We start from the raw sequence: 22,349 nt of genomic DNA on the forward strand, positions 1-22,349 counted from the left end.
GGGATCATGATGGGGCATATTTCTGCATGAAGGGGATCATGATGGGGCATATTTCTACATGAAGGGGATCATGATGGGGCATATTTCTGCATGAAGGGGATCATGATGGGGCATATTACTACATGAAGGGGATCATGATGGGGCATATTTCTGCATGAAGGGGATCATGATGGGGCATATTTCTGCATGAAGGAGATCATGATGGGGCATATTTCTGCATGAAGGGGATCATGATGGGACATATTTCTGCATGAAGGAGATCATGATGGGGCATATTTCTGCATGAAGGGGATCATGATGGGGCATATTTCTGCATGAAGGGGATCATGATGGGGCATATTCCTGCATGAAGGAGATCATGATGGGGCATATTCCTGCATGAAGGGGATCATGATGGGGCATATTTCTACATGAAGGGGATCATGATGGGGCATATTTCTGCATGAAGGGGATCATGATGGGGCATATTTCTGCATGAAGGGGATCATGATGGGGCATATTTCTACATGAAGGGGATCATGATGGGGCATGTTCCTGCATGAAGGGGATCATAATGGGGCATTTGGCACGTGTTGGCACTTCGTCATAAATAATTGGGTTTAAGTTGCAGTTTGGGCACTCGGTCTCAGAAAGGCTCGCCATCACTGGCCTAAGACGTTGGGGTATTTTTTTGCTTTGTTTTTTTCTTTGTGTAGCAAAAATCATGTTGTGAAGTATGTATAAGGCTGGGCTCAGATGGGCGTATTTTACCGTATGGACTGCAAGGAAAACAAACTGCGTCTGACCACAGTTTGAAGTAAAATGCGTGCGGCGCCATTTTGTCACCTAAGAAGTTTAGAGGGCTATTCCACATTGGAAGGTGAACGGGCCCATGGACAACACGTCCACCGCTATCCGCCAGGCCACGTTCGCACTCAGCAAGTATCGGAGCCCTTTTGTGGTATCACAATGGCGCTGCACGCACATTAACGCTGTTTTCCGATGTGGTTACCGGCCGCCTGGTTATTACAGGTGGATAACATCATTTTTTCATATGTTATATCTGTAAATGTCGTGCGGTCAGTTACTATGGCGCAATACAGCTGCAACTTGACGTAAAAATTGCGTTTTCCCAATACAATGTGTGAACAGCGCCTAAGAACAGCGTGCCTGTGATTCTCATACAGAAACATGGCGTCTACATGCATTTTTCCTCACAAAAGTTTTGTCATTTTACAGCGGGGTTTTGCGGTGCTGTGGGCTCGTACAGAAGACACCCAGTGTTATACATGGCTTATTTATTGGAAGTTGTCACAGAAAGCCGCCTGTGTCCCTCATTCTGTTATATAAGCCCCGTGTACAGGGCGGAATACACACTGGTGCAGGCTGCAGGCCGTGCGTCATAGCTGCCACAGCTCAGAATACACAGGCACGTATCAACTGGTTATGAACGGCACTACATACACACCGCTCACCGGTACTTCTATATCCCTACGCCATAACAATTCGCCATTTTATCCTGAGTCATTCGTGAGGGGAGCGGCTTCTATTATGCATAGTATCGCTTGTAACCTTTTTATTTTGTTTTTGAATGAAAAAAAAAATGATGCTGGCAGTGTGAAAAAACAGTTGAATAATTTATTTTAAAAGGTTTTAGTGTCTTCTGTGAGGTAAAATAAGGAGGGACTATATGACGTTCTCCTCACAGAGAGACCGCGGAAGGTTACAAACAATGACTGTGTGTGAAGTCATGAGAGTCTATAAATACCCTCCCCCACTGGCACTGCTGCTCATTGCTGTGAAGACGTCTCTGTGTGTGGCGGTTACAGCTTTTGTTCCCCGTGCTGTCTTTTCTCGGCTATTATTCAGGCTTTCGTGTAAGGTATTTGTTCTCACTGGCATTTATTGGAGCTTAAGATACCATTTCACCAGGTTATTGGGCTGGGTGAGAGCGGCAGTCTTGTGGGGATAGCGTCATGTGACTGTTATGGCTGATATCTCCGTATAGAGAGATTTTACTCGCATTTTATTAACTTGTTGTTGTCCGGGTGTTGTTACAATGGTGGGTGGAGGAGCGGAATTGCCATTGCACTTCTCAACCCTGTAACTACAGCGGCCAGTCTTGTGTAGAAGCTTCAGTCATAAACCGGCCGCCGTCCTTGTTGGGGAGTAGGAGGTTTAGCTGTAGAGATGGCCGCCGTCCTTGTATGGAAGGTTTAGGCTGTGTGCCCACATAAGCGGTTTTTAAGCGTTTTCCATGCCAAAAGGCTTAAAAATGCAAACTATGTTCTATGAGAATGTGGATGCTCTGGAAAAAGCCGCATAAAAATTCGTTTTTCTTGGGACCGAGTCCGGTTTTTAGTCAGGAGTCTTCTGTATGTGGGGACATAGCTTAAGTCCTAGACATGGCCGCCATCCTTGTGTGGAAGGTTTAGTCCTAGACATGGCGGCTGTTTGTTGTGTACTGGGTGGGGACCTTGATGGCCGCAGAGGGCGGAGCTCCGGGGATGGCTTCTATGACGTCACGCCTTTGTTGCTGGCTCCGACCGTTGGTCTGCTGGTAGGCGGAGCTAGGGGTGATGACGCGTTATGTACCGCCCTCTGTTGACTGTCTCCATAATGTGGGCGGAGCTACAGATAAATGTGATACGTCGGGTTACTGCTTGCTGTTAGCAGTCAGTGGGCGGAGCTGCAGGTTGTGACTGGGTTCTCGGTGGGCCGAGCTAATTCCGATGCTGCATATTGTAGCCATTTTCTGACCTTGCTGTTTAGTGGTAGGCTTGGGGTATGTTTCCACGTTCTAGATTACTTCAGGATTTGCTGCGGATTGGACGCTGTGTCCAGATGTTACAGCATAGTGGAAGGGATTTCATGAAATTCCATCTCCACTATGCGTGCAAACACGCAGGTGGCAGATCTGCGTATCCAAAGATGCGGCAAGTCTTTATAGACAGCATCATGCCTATTTATCTTGCAGAGACGCTCAGTCTCCGCAAAATAAATGGCAGTCTATGAATAGGATGCTGTGATTCAGCATGTGTTCAATGAGCACGTCTGGAATCCCCGTGCGTACAAATAAAGGCAGCGCTTTGGACGAAGCTGGGTTTTCGCTGCAGTTTTAGACCGTGGACACATAACCCTTATGCTGTTGCTAAATATGGCTGCTGATCTCTACAGTGACACATTGCCTCTTGTTCCTGATGCCATATATGGTCGCCTTGGTGGCTGTGCTATGCAATGAGGCTCTTCACTGCCCCCTCTTGTTCTTTCTGGGTAGTGGCATTTTGGTGACTTCCCTCTGCTGGCAGCCTCTGGATTTGACTGACTTCCATTTTTTCTTTGCTAGTGGATAGAACTTTTTTGCTATGTATGTAATATTGGTGAAATGGTATTTTTAGCAGATTTTATATTATAGATTATTTCTGGTTTGAGGCAGGAGCTTTCTAATAGCCGAGAAATAAATTTCCCCATGTGAATTCTCCGAAGAGTTGTTGCAACCACGGACAAGTATCGATGGAGCCACGCAACGGAATTAAAGACTTTATTGTGGGATCAACCCCATACCAGAAACCAGACAAGACTGCATCTGCCTTGAGAAGAACGGAGTACTTGAAATAAGCCACCCAAATAGACTGTCCCAAGAAAACAGATTTATATGCTTCACTTGCCGGCCAATCCTGGCCACCCAGTTAGTGGGCTAAGTATCACATTGGCTGCAAATAAACATTTACTTAATTTACAACTTTAGAGGGCAGCTTGTTGAGGACCCATGGGTGTCATGTTGGGTTTCTGATCAGAACAAGGTTGTAGGCTGTAAGAATTAACAAGCAATGATTCATTATGTAATGACATTAGTAGCTTTCTGTTATGATGCTGATCTTAATGTTTGCTATAACACAACTGTAATGTGACATATGCTTGTTATAGGGGACTGAACACCATGCACCACTTTCAATGACCGCATGTTAACTTCAATTCTTTTTCATTAGGCTGCAGTCCATAGAGCCTCATTTTCGTGATCTTTGACCACTAGAACCTCTAAGCTTCAGGCACCAGCAGTGTGTTTGTCTGCACAGGTGTCTGGTAACCCAACCGGTCTTTTTGTTTACTTTTACCAGTCTTAATCTTCTCAAACATGAATTCACATCTGGGAGGAAACTTCACCCATTTGTGGCTGCTTCATAGATAATGGGTAAGAAGGAGATCCTTCCAATCTTTTAGGATATTGAAACAATCAAGCACACCCTATACCTGGTAAGCAAACAAGTTGTTCCCCTAATAAGTGTGTCCCAGAGGATCGCTGTATACCATTTAAAGGGTTATTCTCAAGTTTGCAATTTATCTCCTATTCTGTGCTAGCTTTCTAATCACTTGGCTTCTAACAGCTGTGGCCCCCAGTGATTCCAAGAACCAGTGCTCTACACCCCAACTGAATGGGACTTGGTGAGTCATGTGCCATTCAGTCTTCATTAAGAATGAATGGAGTGGTAGTGTGTGATTGCCCACCTCTCCATTCATACAAAATCTCTGCGGAACTCCAGTTCTTGAGATTGCTAGGTGCCAAGGCAGTCAGACCCCAGCGACTGGGACAGTTAACTGGTATCCTGTGAATAAGCGATAACATTGGAACTGAACAACCCTTTTAAGGCGAGTGAAATAGCCCACAGATTACCTGTTTTCATGGTAACTTAATCTGGTTCCTGCAACAGGTCTTCATTTCCTTGGTGATTTCTTATAAAACTAGCAATTGCTGTAGTTTAATATTCAAATGAGCTTACCAATTCATGTAGACGCCATTAAATGATACAACCAGTTAATGCATGAATTTCAAATTCTTAAAACTAGATCTACATGAATACTGTAACACATGTGGATGTATTTTTACCTTTCTTCCTAGGATTGTCTTTTTGGTGTTACTGTTGACTGACAATCAGAAAAATGCTTTCATAAACCTGTGTAAACAAGTAAGGTCTTTCCTTTGTTCTTGTTGCTGTAAGTTACTTATGCATTTGTGTTTTTCACATTAATTTATTCATTAAATTAAAAAAATAAATTATATTGTTTCAATGTCTTTCTTAAAGGTTTGGTGCAAATACGCAATGGTAATTTTCAGGCAGGAGTGAAGTGATCAAGGTCTAGGTCATTCTGCTACCACCCAATCCTGCAGCTGTCTTTCTGCTCACCTGAGGCCTCTACATTTTGGTTACACTTGGTAAAGCCACTAAAACATAAAGGTCTTGGATTTGTAAAGCTCAAGGAAGGACCTTATGTTTCAAGGTTAAGTGACACATGTCCACATACGTCTGATCGCTGTCTGAAAGATTTTTGATTTCATTTCCTTGGACAGGTTACTCATCCTGAATGAGTCAGGTTACATGCCCTCAATGAAGGAGATGTCAAGTGATCCTATGTCAGCAGTGTCTCTTACCAGTTAAGTGTATTAAAAGGTCAACAAGTCTGCATGATTTGCACACACTTCCAATTAAGGCCTGTTTCACACTTCAGTTTTTGTCTATCAGTAAAGATCTGCCGTTTTGCAAAAAAAACGGATCCACCATTTTGATTGGCGGATCCGTTTTTTCCCATTGAGTTGCATTGCCGGCGGATCTTGATGGATGGCCATCCGTTGGAGCCGTTTTTTTTTTTTTTTTTGCGGATCCGCCAAAATTTTGACGTCCGCCGACATGCCCGAAAGGAGCATGTAACGTTTTTCTGGGCGGCAGGATCCGCACTTCTTTGCGCATGCCCGAAAGACTTCACTCGGCCTGAAATTTAACCCTATAGTCTGTTCTGGCGGCTGGAAAAAAACTTGTGCTCTCTCGCACCTGACACAAAAAATTGAAGTGTGAAACAGGCCTAACACATCTTTGGTGCCTGTTATTTTTTTTTTGCCAATTCTGCTTTGTGTAGTGTCCATGTAGAAGTTAGTGCATTCATTGCCACAAGCAAAACTTTAAAATCTGCTTATAGTCCCCCACAAAAAACACTTCCAGCCTGTAATGGCTGTATATGTAGTTATACAGTTTTAGAATCTGAAACTGTGTCAAAGCTGAATTACTGCAAGATTATAGTAGTTTATACTCTGAATCTTTACAATTGACTGTGTGGTATGTTGCTATAACTTAAATAAATTGTTATACACAACTGCTGACAACTTTACACAATACCACTGAAAACTTCTACTCAACTTTTTATCCGTTACCATACAATTCATTTTCTTGTTTTCTTTGTGATCTCTCCATCCTCGGAAATGGAGTTCAGAGACATAACCAAGTTTCCTGCTCTGCCAAATCAGGAGCTTTTACAAGTAAGAGGTTTATGATGTCTGGGCAACTTGGTATCGTGTCTTGGCAGCACTGAAAAGGTATGCTCATGTGTTTGGTTTTTCCTCTAGTAAAAAGGGGTTACGGCAGGTGGGTTTGTCCTGTGGACCCTTAAAGGGTTTGTCCACTACTAGCACAACCTCCTTGATCTTAATTTTTTGGGGGCTATAAACTAAATCTTGCTCTAATCATGTGCTGTTCCTGCGATGTCTGCACTCTCTTTCCCCAGGGCTCTGGTGCAGTTGTGACACATGACCCCAGTGCCCAATCCGCTGGCATCTGTCCCCTGCCTTTGGACAAAACTAACATGAAGAGGAAGTCCAGGCTGCTGCTGAACCTGGAATTTCTCATTATGTTTATTCATTTGCCTGGTTATTACCCCTATGCTTTCTATCATTCACTTCAAATGGGGATTACCTGATCTACAAGTTAAAAAAAAAAAAAAAAATACAATGGCTGTTTGTAATGGTGTACAAGCTGTGACTGGGAGAGCATTTATACAAAGCTTAACTATTTTTATGAAATGGAGGGGGGAGCTAGACTACTGCATGTGATAAGAAAGATTGATATTTGGAATTCCCCTTTACCCCCAAATAAATGATCACTGTCCTCACCACTTGGTGTTTTGTCCCTATGACCACAGGAGAATGACTTTCAGACTTAAAATATTATATACAGCTTCTGAACATCGGCATACAATGTATTTGTATGTCTACAAAGCTACGGAACCTTTTTGCTGCGTGATGAAGAACCCTGATGCAGGTTTCACACAGAGGCAGCTCTTCATTTTGCATATACTTAAACTGACACATTCAGCTGAAGGTAAACTGTGTATGTCTACAGTGCCAGAGGGGGTAATGGGAGTGTGGGAAAGGGGATGTCTTTTAACAGTATGATACTTCAGGCACATTCCAGCTAGACTGGCATCACTCAATCTATCGAGTGAGACCAAGCATTTCTAGTTTGCATGTCTGCAAATTGATGGTCACGGTCCTGGCGCCTGATAAACATGATGCTGTGCATACTATGAGGGTTCACAAATCTGATAGTGGCTGCAGACTAAACCTAGACAACCTGTTTTATGGAACCAACAAAGTATGGTATAATGTTCAAAGATTTACTCTACAAGAAATTGCTGTCTTCTATATTTGGTGGGGAGAGCTTTGTCATCTCTTGACAGTTATACTACAACTTTAATTTTCATTTTGTGCCGTATAAGCCAGAATATCAACTTTTATCTCTTAAAGGGGTTGCCCAGTACTTGCCTAGCTAAATCACTATTTCAAACATTTGCAAAGAAAAATATTGCGTAAAATGAGAACATATGGCCATGTATCAATCCAATGTGTTCAAGTTTCTACTGAACTAAGTTTTTGTGAAAAAAAATCTTGCAGGAAGGGGTCTGCAACAGGAATAGGTGGGAGAAATTGTGTAATATTGGCCATAAAGACTTTGAACTGAAGTCAAAATGCTAAAATATTCCAGATGGCCCATGGACAAGTGGAGCTGTTTCTGGAAGAAATTTGTCCATTCTGTTAATGTGTTGCCACTCTCAAAGCAACAATATTCAGGTCAGTGGGGTGAAATAGGGTTATAATTGATAGAAAAAGACCATAAACAACTTGAGTTTTCAATAACAGTGCAGCATGTATAACATTCTGCAATGAAAGGCAGACATATCTTGCAAAATGTGAACATTATGTTTATAACAATAAATTATAAAAGAACCTTTGCAGTCAAACTCTGGTGTAGTATGCTGGCATCGAACTATTTTCCACAGTGACGACTCAAGAAGAGGACACTTAACAAATGAAGATTTCATGTGGCCTGGTGTATGTAGGACACGGTAATACCAGTGGTTTTTCTTTGATTTGTCTCTTCAGCTTTCTGTAATAGAAGGGTTTTATATGGGGATTTATTTTCTTGTATACGATTTGTTATACATGGCTATCATCTCAGTACTAGTTAGGCAGGCATTGAAAATACACAAGTAGTTATGAAATGTTCATTCAACTGAGGTAATGCAAACTCATATCCTATATGATTTTTTTTCTATTATAGTGATGTGAGTAGTTGCCCACAATCTATCAATATACACAGATTTTATCAGTAAAGGGCTACCCCTTTCTCCTCCGGCATCTGGTTTGGTAATCTTTGTGTCCTGCACCATTTCAACAGATGAACAAGAACCTGCTAACGGCAACAGAAGCACATTGCGGTTTCTACTTCGATGAGTACAGCAGGAAAGGTGTTGCGTCTTGGTATTTTTCAGATCAGATTTCGATCGGTGGGTTTCCAGTTTAACTGCAGGCCCCACGGAATCCCGAGAACATGATCAAACTGAGGTTTTTGGACTATTGTTCTCTATGATTTCACCAGTGCCATTCAAGCTTCGATTGCCTTGCATAATTTCTCTTGACGATTGCTAGAAACATTCTTACTGTGGTAAATATACAAATCCATATACACATCTTTTTGAAGATAGTGTAGTGATTTCTCGCTTCACTTTTTTCATCACTTTTATGCCCTAACAAGAGACGTCCTTCCTGACAATTGGTGGTATAGAGATGTCGATGGAGACTGCCCTTTACAGTTGAGAGGTGATAATGTTAGGAGCAGTGATTGTGTAGAAGTGAATCGTAGTTTACCTTTTGGATTTGGTGAAGGCAGGAAAGCCTTTTCTTGATTATATTTCAGATCTGTCATTACTAATTGAGTCCACTGTATCGCACCCGATGAGGAATGCTGCCTCCTCAAAATGCAAGTTTGGGACAATTCTTGAGCAATCGTGTCCAAGTTAAATAGTGGGTTTGGAGTGAATTTTCTTAGCAGTGCAGTTCAAGTGTGACGAGCCCTGTATGGTTTCACTGAAGTGGTAGAAAATGGCTTGTGATATATATTGCGAAAAAATGATTTTTATATGGGGATGGGTGGGGTATTTTGCTTCACTGTCTTTGTATGACGGCAACTGAATTTAGCGTGAGCCCACCACCACTAAACCTGACCCCTAAAAACAGTAGCATGCATTATTGATCCCATAGTATTGGGAAAAGATCCTAATTTGGGAATATGACTGGATGATGCCATGGGCATTGATGGAGCAGTGGTGAAATACAGTTTATGATTAGGGTGAGGTGAGTGCAGGAATGTTTTTTGTTTTGTCTTTTTTTTCAGACCCATTCATCGCTGGGTTCTTCAGCAGAAATAAAATGGTTTAGGAATAACATCCTCTAAAGAAGGAAAGCACGCTATCATTCTTGAGCAGCCATGTGCCCAAAATGTCAGTCTACTTGGTCAGTTTGGGGTGATTTCATAATCCCAGCAATTCGATTATCAAAAGTTAAGGTGCAGTACAGTTTACAAATGGAGGTGAGTACAGGAAGGGCTTTTCTCCCTTAATATTTTTCAGATCCCTTTTGTAAAGTGACCCTCTAATAGAGGAATGTAGCCGCTACAAACTGCAAGTACACCATTAACAAACTTGAGTAATGGTGCGTCCACGCTGTCATACGTCTCGAAATGAGTTTGTGAGCGATTGCCAGCCATAATCTTTGACTTGTGTATATTACTGAAGGTATTAGGAAGCTCCTTACTGTGGTGAAATATATGTTTGACAATATGCATTTATATAAGTCTTATGCTTAAAGGAGAAGGGATTTGTTTGGGCTTTGTTTTTTGTTTTCTTTTTTTTAAAATCAGAATTCCTCAAGGCGCCCTCTAAATTTGTACCAAGACCGGCATCCAGAAGAATGAGATCCCCCGCCAGCTAGATGTATTTTATGGATCCTGTAGTACGGTGAAAGGAATTGACTTTGGGAAATATTAGTGGCTTAAGTTGGCATTGTGGTAACAATGGAGGCTGTCCTATGTTAGAATTCTTTACAAATCTACAGCAATATAACGCCAGGGACAGGTGCAACCGGCGATTTTCAGTTTAGTTGGCAAGTGCAGAACAGGCCTTTCTCCCTTGTTACTTCAGATCAATATGTAATCTGCCTCTGCAATAGAACAAGGTGAATGAGAAACACAAAGCACAAAGGATATTATCAAACTTGAGCTGTATGATAACATTGTGAGATAAGTTGGGAGTGCGCTTTGGGCAATTTTCCTGTTGAATAGCCATGTATGACTTAACAGAAGATTCATTACGATGTGAGTACAGGAAACATTTTCTCACCTAATAATTTTCAGATTAGTAGCCCTCCACTACAACAGTGTTTGAGGAATGTAACCCCACGAAGCGCAAGTACTCCTGTGTCCGAATTATCAGATAAGTTGGAGTGGGTTTTGGGGCCATTGATCTTCTTGGCAGTGGACTTCAAGTGTGACGACCCCTGTTTAATGTCTCTGAAGATTGATAGGAAGCTGTTTATTGTGGTAAATATACAGATTCTGGATGTGTTTACCAATATTCATTGCAAAAGATAAAGCCTAAAGGGCAGGTGGTTGCTTTACTGTTCTATCATCTGAGTTAATGAAGGCAAACTTGATCCTGGACTCCCATCCAGATGCGTGCAAGGCCAATATTTTTTCTTTATCTTGACTTGAAAATTTGTGACATAATTTGGTGTTGAGGTCGATCGACAGTGTCCTATGCTGTAATTCATTACAGATCTATGCCCGGATAATGCCGAGGGCAGTGATGAAGCAAAAGAGAGGTGTAGTTTACTATGAGTGCAGGAAAGGCTTTCCTCTAAGTATTTTTCAGATCAGTTTATCTGTGGACCTCCACTAGAATAAAGAAGGTGAGGAATTCAACCACCACAAAATGTAAGCACAATATCTGATTTAGGTGTATGTCTTACTGTGCCTCCATCAGGGATGGAGCGGAGGTGGATTGCAGTTTACTATTACAAATGGATGAGTGCAGGATAGGATTCTCGCTTGTGTTTTTTTTTTAGATTATTTGCCCCAGCGGTTGAGGAATGCAGCCCCCACAAAGTACAAGTACATACAAACTATCAGACCAGTGGAGAGTGTGTTTGGGGTAATACTTATTAACCTCATCAGGGCAGATCCATGTGACGACCCCCTGTATGATGGCACTGAAGATTGCTAGGAACCTATAGTATATACACGCGCAAACACACACACACACACACACACACACACACACACACACTACAATAGATGTGGTGTATTGTTGTAAAAGATTGTTCTTGAAAAGGAGGATTGTTTTGCTTTCCTGTTCCTTATCAGCAGGGGCAGATGACATGGAAGCGTCTGAGACTGGATAGCTATGCACTGCAGGTTCCCAGTTAGATGAGGTGAGTGCAGGGAAATAGAGACAGAAACTATCAGATCAGTTTATCAATGTCTCTACAGCCACAGAGTGGATGAGGAACACAACCGCACAATATCCAGACAAGCAAACATGAGCAACGGCATGTTTGGGGGACATTTGTTTTCTTTTCCCACAGTGAACCTCATAGTTTCGATAGCTCTGTAAGATATACCGCCTCACCAAAACCAGAGCTGCTGCCCCCCCCCCCCCCCCCCCCCCCCCAACCTACTGCCTCCTTCCCCAACATCATGTAATATGTAAGCCCGAAAGGGCAGTGTCCTCTCCCCTCTGTATCAGTCTGTGATTGTAAGTTTGTAAGTGATATCTGTAATTTGTAAGTAACCCCTTCTCATGTACAGCACCATGGAACCAATGGTGTTATAGAAATAAATAGCATTGGAGATTGCTGGGAACCGGTGTACTGTGGTAAACCTATAATATGCGGTGTATATACAGATTGCACTGGAGTTGTTTGCCAGTATATATTGTGAATGATTGCTTATGAAGGAGGGGGTTGTTTTGCTTCACTTTTTTTATCACCAGATCTAAAGAAAGTGTGATCTCCATCCAGAAAAGTGAGACCATCATCCTATTGTACTTTACTCATCCTGTAGTCTAGACAAAAGATCTTGAGATGAAAATATTAGTTGTAGTTGTGCTGTGAATGGACCTTGTCCAACGTTGATATTCTCTACAGATCTTTGTCTGGATAATGTCGGGAGTAGAGGAGGATTGTAGGTTACTACTAGGGTGAGGTGAGTGCGGGGGAGGATCTTCCAATAAAACAAAGTGGTTGAGGAATACAGCCCCTCAAAGATTGTGCGTAAACGGAGAGATAAGTTGGAGTTGGTTTGGCGCGATTGTCTTCTAATTAATCTCCATCAGCGCAGCTAAATGTGTGAAGACCCCTGTATGATTACATAGAAGATTGCTAGACCCCTGCTTACTGTGGTGACTATACAAATAGATATACACATATTGTGCTATAGATGCTGTGTATTTCTGTAAAATATTTTACTTGAAAAGGGGGGTTTGCTTTGCTTTCCTGTCCTTTATTAGCAGAGTTGAAGGCAATGGGACCATCGTCCAGAAACGTGAAACCACCATCTATTTGTGCTTTATAGAAGTAAGCAAGGATCTTTATATGAAAATGCTATTTGCATAAGTTGTGATTAAGGATATTGTTGGGAGCAGAAATGGAGAAAGGGGATAAACGGTGGCTCTCTAGTAACATGAAGTGGTTGAGAAATGCAGCCCCCTGAAAAAGCAACTACACTATAAACTGGCAATTTTGTGTCCGAATTGTCAGACTGCTTGGCGCGTTACTTCAGAGGCGATGGTCTTATTGATCTCGGCAGGGGCAGATGAAGTGTCAGTATCGGTGACGGGGCAGCTGTGCCCTGCAGGTTCCCAGCTAGATCAGGTAAGTGCAGGAAACATGTTCTGCTTTTGATATTTTTCAGATCCATTTGTCATCTGAGGCTCTACAGTAATAGAGTGGTTGAGGAATTACGGTCCCCACAATATGCAGACAAGCAAACATGAGCAGTGGGGTGTACAAATTTGTAGAGGAGTTGGAGTGGGTTTTGGGGGCGATATGTTTTCTTCATCCCAACAGTGAAGTTCATGTTTCCATAACCCTGTGTGATTTCACTGCAGATTGCTGGGAACCGGCTTACTATGGTAACTCTATAATAAATATATATATATATATATATATACACATTGCATTGGAGTTGTTTGACATTATATATTGTTGTAAATGATTGTGCTTGAAGGGGGGGATCAGTTTTGCTTTACTGTTTTTAACTTGCAGATCTAAATTTGGCACTTGACCGTCCTCCAGAAATGTGACCCCACCATCTTATTGCAGTTTAATGAAACTATGCTGTAGAGAAAAGACTATTGTTAGTGAAATGGTGGCATAGATGATGGAGTTGTGGTGACGATGGGAGATTGTCCTATGTAGGAATTATTTCCAGATCTGTGAAATGATAATGTTGGGAGCAGAGATGGGGCAGAGGAGAAATGCAGATTACTATTGGGAGGAGGTGAGTGCAGGGAAGGATTTTCCCTCATTTTTCAGATCCATTTCTTATCCGTGGCTGAGGAATAATGGCCCCACAATATGCAGACAATCAGACATGAGCAGCGGTGCGTCCAAAGTGTTAGATGAGTGGGAGTGCGTTTGGGGGCAATTTGTTTTCTTGTTGATCCCAACAGTGAAGTTCCATAGCCCTGTATGATTGAACTGAAGATTGCCGGGAGTCGGCTTACTGGGGTAAATCTAAACTATATACAGATTGCACTGGAGGAGATTGCCACTATATATTGTTGTAAATGGTTTACATGTAGGGGGAGGTTGTTTTTCTTTACTGTTTATCTATCATCAGGCCTAAAGGAGGCAACAGGACCGACCAGAAATGTGAGACCACCATCTTATTATTGTAATTTATTCATCCTGTAGTCTTAAGTACTAAATCTGAATTTTGAAATATTAGTGAGATAAGATGTAGTTGTGGTGTGAATGGAGATTGTCCTACCTTGATGTTCTCTACAGATCTATGGCCGGATAATGCCAGGGGCAGAGGAGGATTGTAGATTACTGCTAGGGTGAGGTGAGTGCAGGGAAGGATTTTCTCGCTTGATATTTTTCAGATTAGTGGTCCTCCAGTAAAGAAAGTGGTTGAGGAATGCAGCCCCTCAAAGTGTAAGAACGCGACTGTGTGTCTAAATAGTAAGATAAGTTGGAGCGAGTTGGGGGCGTTTGTCGCCTTAATGATCTCAGCAGGACAGTACACGTGTGAAGACCCCTGTATGATGGCACTGAAGACCCCAGCTTACGGTGGTGAATATACACATATTGTGCTGTATATTGCTGTAAAATATCTTCTTTTGAAGGGGGGGTTGTTTTGCTTTCCTGTTCCTTATCAGCAGAGTTGAAGGCAATGGGACCACCATCCAGAAACATGAGACCACCATCTTTTTTACTATATTGATCTTTATAGGATGAAGAAAAGAACTTTATATGAAACTGTTATTGGCATAAGTTGTGATTAGGATGATGATGAAGAGTTTCCCTTGTAAGCATTTGTTACAGATCCGTGACCGGATAATGCCGAGAGCAGAGAATTGTAGTTTACTATTAGGATGAGGGGAGTGCGGGGAAGGATTTTCTTCTTTTAGTATTTTTCAGATGTTTATCAGTGGCTCTCCAGTAGATGAAAGGGTTGAGAAATGCAGCCCCCTGAAAATGCAAGTACACCATATAGCTTTGAATCACATTGTGTTCAAATTGTCAGATGTCTCAAAGTTGCTTTGGAGGCGATTGTCTTAGGCCAGGTTCACATAGCGTTAGCAGCCCTATCAACGCATAGCCTTGACGGGCTGCGATAACACTATAGCATAACGCGATATAAGTTATGCTATGACCGCTAGCGCTGATGAATCATCAGCGCTAGCTGTGACGGAGCCTCAGACGCTGCAGGCCGCGTCCAAGGCTCCGTCAGTGCTTAACGGCACATCGCGAACGTGTGTCACTTTACGGCATACGTCGCGATGCGCTACTCAATGGGGGGCTATGGCAGCGTTAACGGACCACTACACCGCGTTATACTGCGGTGTAAAGCAGTCCGTTAAACGGACTGTCATAGCGCAGTGTGACCCCGGCTCTATTGGTCTCGGCAGGGACAGATGAAGTGTCCGTATCGGTGACGGGGCAGCTGTGTACTGCAGGTTCCCTGTTAGATGAGGGGAGTACAGTGAAATATTTTCTGCCTTGATTTATTTCAGATCCGTTTATCAGCAGCTCTACAGTAATACAGAGTGGATGAGGACTACAACCCTACAATATACAGGCAAGCAAACATGAGCAGCGATGTGTCCAAACGTTAAGATGTGTTGGAGCATGTTTGGGGGACAATTTTTTTCTTTTCCAATAGTGAACCTCATGTTTCGATAGCTCTGTATGATAGCATTGGAGGCTGCTGGGAATCGGCGTCCTGTGGTTAACCTGTAATATTATATACGCAGATTGCACTGGAGTTGTTTGCCAGTATATATTGTACATGATTGTCTTTGAAGGGAGGGTTGTTTTGCCTTGTTTTTCCTTTTTTTTATCATCAGACCTAAAGAAAGCAGTGTGATCTCCATCCAGAAATGTGAGCCACCATTATATTGTACTTTATTCATCCTGTAATCTAGACAAAAGATCTTGATGTGGAAATATTAGTGACATAAGCTGGAGTTGTGGTGTGAATGGAGATTGTCCAATGTTGATATTCTGTACAGATCTATGGCCGAATAAAGCCTGGAGCAGAGGAGGATTGTAGATTACTGCTAGGGTGAGGTGAGTGCAGGGAAAGGTTTTTTATCTTGATATTTTTTAGATTAGTGGCCATCAGTAGATACAAGTGATGGAGGAATGCAGCCTCTCAATGTGCAGGAATGCGATTGTGTGACCAAATTGTCAGATAAGTTGGAGCGGGTTTGGGGCGATTGTTGTCTTATTGATCTCAGCAGGACACATCGTGTGAAGACCCCTGTATGATGACACTGAAGATTGCTAGACATCTAATTACTGTGGTGATAAATATACAGATCCATATACACATATTGTATAGATGCTGAATATTGCTGTAAAGTATTTTTCTTTAAGGGGGGTAGATGTTTTGCTTTCTTCTTTATCATCAGAGTTAAAGAAGTCAATGGGACCATCATCCAGAAACGTGAGACCACAATCTTACTGCATTTTATTGAGCCTATGCTATAGAGTAAAGACTATTGTTAGTGAAATGGTGGCATAGATGATGGAGTTGTGGTGATGATGGAGCTTGTCCTATTTTGGAATTATTTCCAGATCGGTGAAATGATGATGTCGGGAGCAGAGGAGAATTACTGATGGGAGGAGGTGAGTGCAGGGAAGGATTTTCTCGCTTGATATTTTTCAGATCCATTTCTTATCCGTGGCTGAGGAATAATGGCCCCACAATATGCAGACAATCAGACATGAGCAGCGGTGCGTCCAAAGTGTTAGATGAGTGGGAGTGTGTTTGGGGGCAATTTGTTTTCTTCTTGATCCCAACAGTGAAGTTCCATAGCCCTGTATGATTGTACTGAAGATTGCTGGAAGCCGGCTTACTGGGGTAAATCTAAACTATATACAGATTCCACTGGAGGAGATTGCCGCTATATATTGGTGTAAATGATTTTGTTATGGGGGAGGTTGTTTTTCTTTGTTCTTTTATTATCAGACCTAAAGGACGCAACAGGACCGACCAGAAATGTGAGACCACCATCTTATTGTAATTCAGTGTAGAGAAAAAAATCCTGACCTGGAAATATTGGTGATATAAGTTGGGGTTGTGGTGTGAATGGAGATTGTCCTACGTTGATGTTCTCTACAGATCTATGGCCGGATAATGCCGGGAGCAAAGGAGGATTGTAGATTACTGCTAGGGTGAGGTGAGTGCAGGGAAGGGTTTTCTTGTTTGATATTGTTCAGATTAGTGGTCCTCCAGTACATACAAATGTTTGCGGAATGCAGCCCCTCAAAGTGTAAGAACACGAGTGTGTGTCTAAATAGTCAGTTAAATTGGAGATTTGGGGGCGATTGTCATCTTATTGTTCTCAGTAGGACAGTACACGTGTGAAGACCCTTGTATGATGGCACTGAAGATTATTGACCCCTGCTTACTGTGGGGAATATGCAGACATATTTATATACACATATTGTGCTGTATATTGATGTAAAATATTTTCTTGGATAAGGGGGGGTGTCTTGTTTTCCTGTTTTTGATCTTTAGTGTTGAAGAAGGCAACATAATTTGGCACAGGACCACCATCCAGAAATGTGAGACCACCATCTTATTTATTAATCCTATAGCACAAAGAAAAGTTATTTATGTGAAAATGTTATTGGAAGAAGTTGTTGTAATTTGGGTGATGATGGAGACTTTCCAGTGTTCTGTATAGATCTGTGACCGCATTCAGTGTCCTATTAGGGAGAGGTGAGTGCAGGGTCGGGTTTCCCACTTGATGTTTTTTAGATCTTTGTCATCAGTAGCTCCAAGAAATTAAAGTGGTAGGGAAATGCGGCCACAACAAAACGCAAGTATGCTAATAAATTTGAGCAACGGGGTTTCCAGTTGTCAAATATGTATGAGTGGGTTTGGGGTGATTGTGTTATTGATCTCAGCAGGGCAGTGCAAGTCTGGAGACCCCTGTATGATGGCGCTGAAGATTTCCAGTAAGCCTCTTACTGTTCTGGACATATTGGACTACAGATGTTGCCAGTGTATTTTGTTGTAACAGTCAGAGGGTTTTTTTTTTTTTGCTCCTTTTACTTTTAACAGTTTGGGGGAGCAGGGACTTGTTTTGCTTTTCTGTTCTTTGTCATCAGAGTTGAACTTGCAGCTGAATATGACCCAGGACCCCAATAGAGAAAAGTAAGACCACCATCTTGGTGTGTTATTGATCCTGTAGTTCTGTTAAAAGCTCTGTAAGTGGAAATATTAGTGGCATAAGGTGGATCTCGTTACACACAGGACAATGCCGGGAGCGGTGATGGCGCAGAGGAGAAATGCAGTTTACTATTAGGAGGAGGTGAGTGCAGGAAAGGATTTCCCGTTTAATGTTTTTCAGATCTGTTTCTCGGTGGCTCGACAATATAATAAAGTGGTGGAGGAATAATGGCCCCCCAAAATGCAAGTAAATCATCAAATTTAAGCAATAGTGCCCAAATTGTCAGTCCATTTGGAGAGGATTTGGGGCGATTGTCTTATTAATTTCAACAGTGCAGATCAACTATGGAGACCCCTGTATGATGGCACTGAAGATTGCTAGGAGAAGCTTTCTTTGGTGAATATACAGATATATATATATATATGCACATATTACATGGGAAATGTCTGTGTATATCGTTGTATATGATCTTGAAGGGGGATTTGTTTTGTGTTACTGTTCTTTATTATCAGAGTTAAAGAAGGCAACTGAATTTGCACCCGACCCTCATCCAGAAACGTGAGACCGCCGTCTTATTGTACTTTATTGTTCTTGTACTATTGAGAAAAGAATCTGATATGGAAACTGTGCCATAGATGATGGAGTTGTGAGGATATGTCATATATTTACAGATCTGTCACTGAATGATGCTGTCAGAGATTGAGACAAGGTGATTTGTAGTTTACTATGAGGATGAGGTGAGTGGAGGGAAGGGTTTTCTCACTTTATTTTTTCAGATCCAGTTTTTATCAGTGTCTCTGCAAAAGAAATTAAAACATGGTGTAGGACTGCAGCCCCTGTGTTCTGAAAGTGACTCTGTAACCATGAGCAGCAGTGTGTCCACATTGTCCGATAAGTTTGAGGCGATTTGTCTTATTGATCTCAGCAGCCAGTTCTGGTATGGAAACCCTTGGATGAAGGCACTGAAGATGATTGGAAACCTGCATACTGTGTAGAATACAGTCACATATATTATATTTGAATTGGGGGGGGGGGGGGGGGTCTTCTTTTCCCGTTCTTTTATCTTTAGAATTGAAGAAGGCAACTTTATTTGGCACAGGACCACCATCCAGAAATGTGAGACCACCATCTTATTTATTAATCCTATAGCACAAAGAAAAGCTCTTTATGTGAAAATGTTATTGTCAGAAATTGTTGTAATTTGGGTGATGATGGAGACTTTCCAGTGTTCTGTATAGATCTGTGACCGCATTCAGTTTCACTGAAGACTGCGAGCAGCTTACTGTGGTGAATATACAGATATATATATGCACATATTACATGGGAAATGTCCGTATATATTGTTGTATATGATCTTGAAGGGGGATTTGTTTTGTGTCACTGTTCTTTATTATCAGAGTTAAAGAAGGCATCTGAATTTGGTGCTGGACCCTCATCCAGAAACGTGAGACCACCGTCATATTGTACTTTAATGTTCTTATACTATTGAGATGATAATTTGATATGGAAATAGTGCCATAGATGATGGAGTTGTGGTGAGGATATGTCATAGACATATCTTCAGATCTGTCACTGAATGATGCTGTCAGCAGAGATTGAGACAAGGTGAGTTGTAATTTACTGTGGGGATGAGGTGAGTGCAGGGAAGGGTTTTCTCGCTTGACATTTTTCAGATTAGTGGTCCTCCAGTAGAGACAAATGGTTGAGGAATGCAGCCCCTCAAAGTGCAAGAATAAGATTGTGTGTCTAAATAATCAGGTAAGTTGGAGGTGGGTTGGGGCGATTGTCGTCTTATTGATCTCAGCAGGACAGATCATGTGAAGACCCCTGTATGATGGCCCTGAAGATTACTAGACCCCCTGCTTACTGCGGTGAATATACAAATAGATATACACACATTGTGCTGTAGATGCTGTAAAATGTTTTCTTGAAGAGGGTGGGGCTGTTTTTGTTTTCCTGTTCTTTATCAGCAGAGTTGAAGGCAATGGGACCACCATCGAGAAACGTGAGGCCACCATTATTTTGTACTTTATTGATCTTTATAGTACGAAGAAAGGATCTATATGAAATTGTTATTGGCATAAGTTATAATAAGGATGATGAAGACTTTCCAATGTAAGCGTCTGTTAGGGTAACGTTACACCTAGCGATGCACCAGCGATCCCGACTAGCAATATGACGCGGTTAGGATAGCTGGTGCATCGCTAGGTGGTCGCTAGTGAGCTGCCACACAGGCAGATCTCACCAGCGATATCGCTGGGGTCGGGGGTCGCTACTTACCTGTCAGACGCGGCGATCCTGCGTCCTCCCGCCCGGCTCCACACGTCGCTCGTTGGCGCCACAGGAAGTGGCTGACGAGGAATTGTCCAGGAGCTTCTCGCGCGATCAGCGATAACCAGCGGGGGAGCCGGTCGGAGGTAAGTGTCACATGTAGCGATATCGCTAGCAATATCGCTGCAACGTCACAAAATGGGTGACTTTACAGCGATATCGCAGTGTGGAACGGGGGCTTTACAGATCTGTGACCGTATAATGCTGAGCGCAGAGAATTGTAGTTTACCATCAGAATGAGAGGAGTGCGGGGAAGGATTTTCTTTTTTAGTATTTTTCAGATGTTTGTTTATCCGTGGCTCTCCAGTACGGTATAATGAAGTGATTGAGAAATGCAGCCCCCTGAAAATGCAAGTACACTGTGAAACTATAGCCACATTATGTCCAAATTGTCAGACGGCTCGGAACTGCTTTGGAGGCGATGGTCTTACTGATCTCGGCAGGGTCAGATAAAGTGTCAGTATTGGAGACTGGGCAGCTGTGTACTGCAGGTTCCCAGTTAGATGAGGTGAGTGCAGGAAACCTGTTCTGCTTTGATATTTTTCAGATCCATTTGTTATCAGTGGCTGAGGAATAATGGCCCCACAATATGCAGCCAATCAGACATGAGCAGCGGTGCGTCCAAATTTTTCGATTTTGTGGGAGTGTATTAGGGGGCAATTTGTTTTCTTTTCCAACAGTGAACCTCATGTTTCGATAGCTCTGTATGATAGCATTGGAGGCTGCTGGGAATCTGCATGCTGGGGTTAACCTGTAATATTATATACACAGATTGCACTGGAGTTGTTTGCCAGTATATATTGTACATGATTGTCTTTGAAGGGAGGGTTGTTTTGCCTTTGTTTTTCTTTTTTTTATCAGACCTAAAGAAAGCAGTGTGATCTCCATCCAGAAATGTGAGCCACCATTCTATTGTACTTTATTCATCCTGTAATCTAGACAAAAGATCTTGATGTGGAAATATTAGTGACATAAGCTGGAGTTGTGGTGTGAATGGAGAATGTCCAATGTTGATATTCTCTACAGATCTATGGCCGAATAAAGCCTGGAGCAGAGGAGGATTGTAGATTACTACTAGGGTGAGGTGAGTGCAGGGAAGGATTTTCTACCTTGATATTTTTCAGATTAGTGGCCATCAGTAGATACAAGTGATGGAGGAATGCAGCCTCTCAATGTGCAAGAATGCGATTGTGTGACCAAATTGTCAGAAAAGTTGGAGCGGGTTTGGGGCGATTGTTGCCTAATTGATCTCAGCAGGACAGTACACGTGTGAAGATGACACTGTATGATGACACCGAAGACCCCAGCTTACGGTGGTGAATATACATATACACACATTGTGCTGTATATTGCTGTAAAATATCTTCTTTTGAAGGGGGGGTTGTTTTGCTTTCCTGTTCCTTATCAGCAGAGTTGAAGGCAATGGGACCACCATCCAGAAACATGAGACCACCATCTTTTTTACTATATTGATCTTTATAGGATGAAGAAAAGAACTTTATATGAAATGGTTATTGGCATAAGTTGTGATTAGGATGATGATGAAGAGTTTCCCTTGTAAGCGTTTGTTACAGATCCGTGACCGGATAATGCCGAGAGCAGAGAATTGTAGTTTACTATTAGGATGAGGGGAGTGCGGGGAAGGATTTTCTTCTTTTAGTATTTTTCAGATGTTTCAGTGGCTCTCCAGTAGATGAAAGGGTTGAGAAATGCAGCCCCCTGAAAATGCAAGTACACCATATTGCTTTGAGTCACATTGTGTTCAAATTGTCAGATGTCTCGGCGTTGCTTTGGAAGCGATTGTCTTAGGCCAGGTTCACATAGCGTTAACCAGCCCTATCAACGCATAGCCTTGACGGGCTGCGTTAACACTATAGCATAACGCGATATAAGTTATGCTATGACCGCTAGCGCTGAAGATTCATCAGCGCTAGCTGTGACGGAGCCTCAGACGCTGCAGGCCGCGTCTG

General features: G+C 42.3%; 1 long non-coding RNA gene across 1 annotated transcript in view; it reads left to right on the forward strand.

Moving 5' to 3' along the window:
• Positions 1–1,711: 1,711 nt before the first annotated feature.
• The window catches only part of LOC141092395 (uncharacterized), a 34,805-nt gene continuing 14,167 nt past the window's right edge, over positions 1,712–22,349 (forward strand). Inside the window, exon 1 of the long non-coding RNA XR_012232786.1 lies at positions 1,712–20,870. This is a non-coding gene — a long non-coding RNA (uncharacterized lncRNA). The remainder of the gene's footprint in view (positions 20,871–22,349) is intronic.

The sequence above is a fragment of the Dendrobates tinctorius genome, unplaced genomic scaffold, assembly GCF_039654945.1.
Source record: "Dendrobates tinctorius isolate UK_male_01 unplaced genomic scaffold, ASM3965494v1 ptg000059l, whole genome shotgun sequence".
Taxonomy (NCBI): Eukaryota; Metazoa; Chordata; class Amphibia; order Anura; family Dendrobatidae; genus Dendrobates; species Dendrobates tinctorius.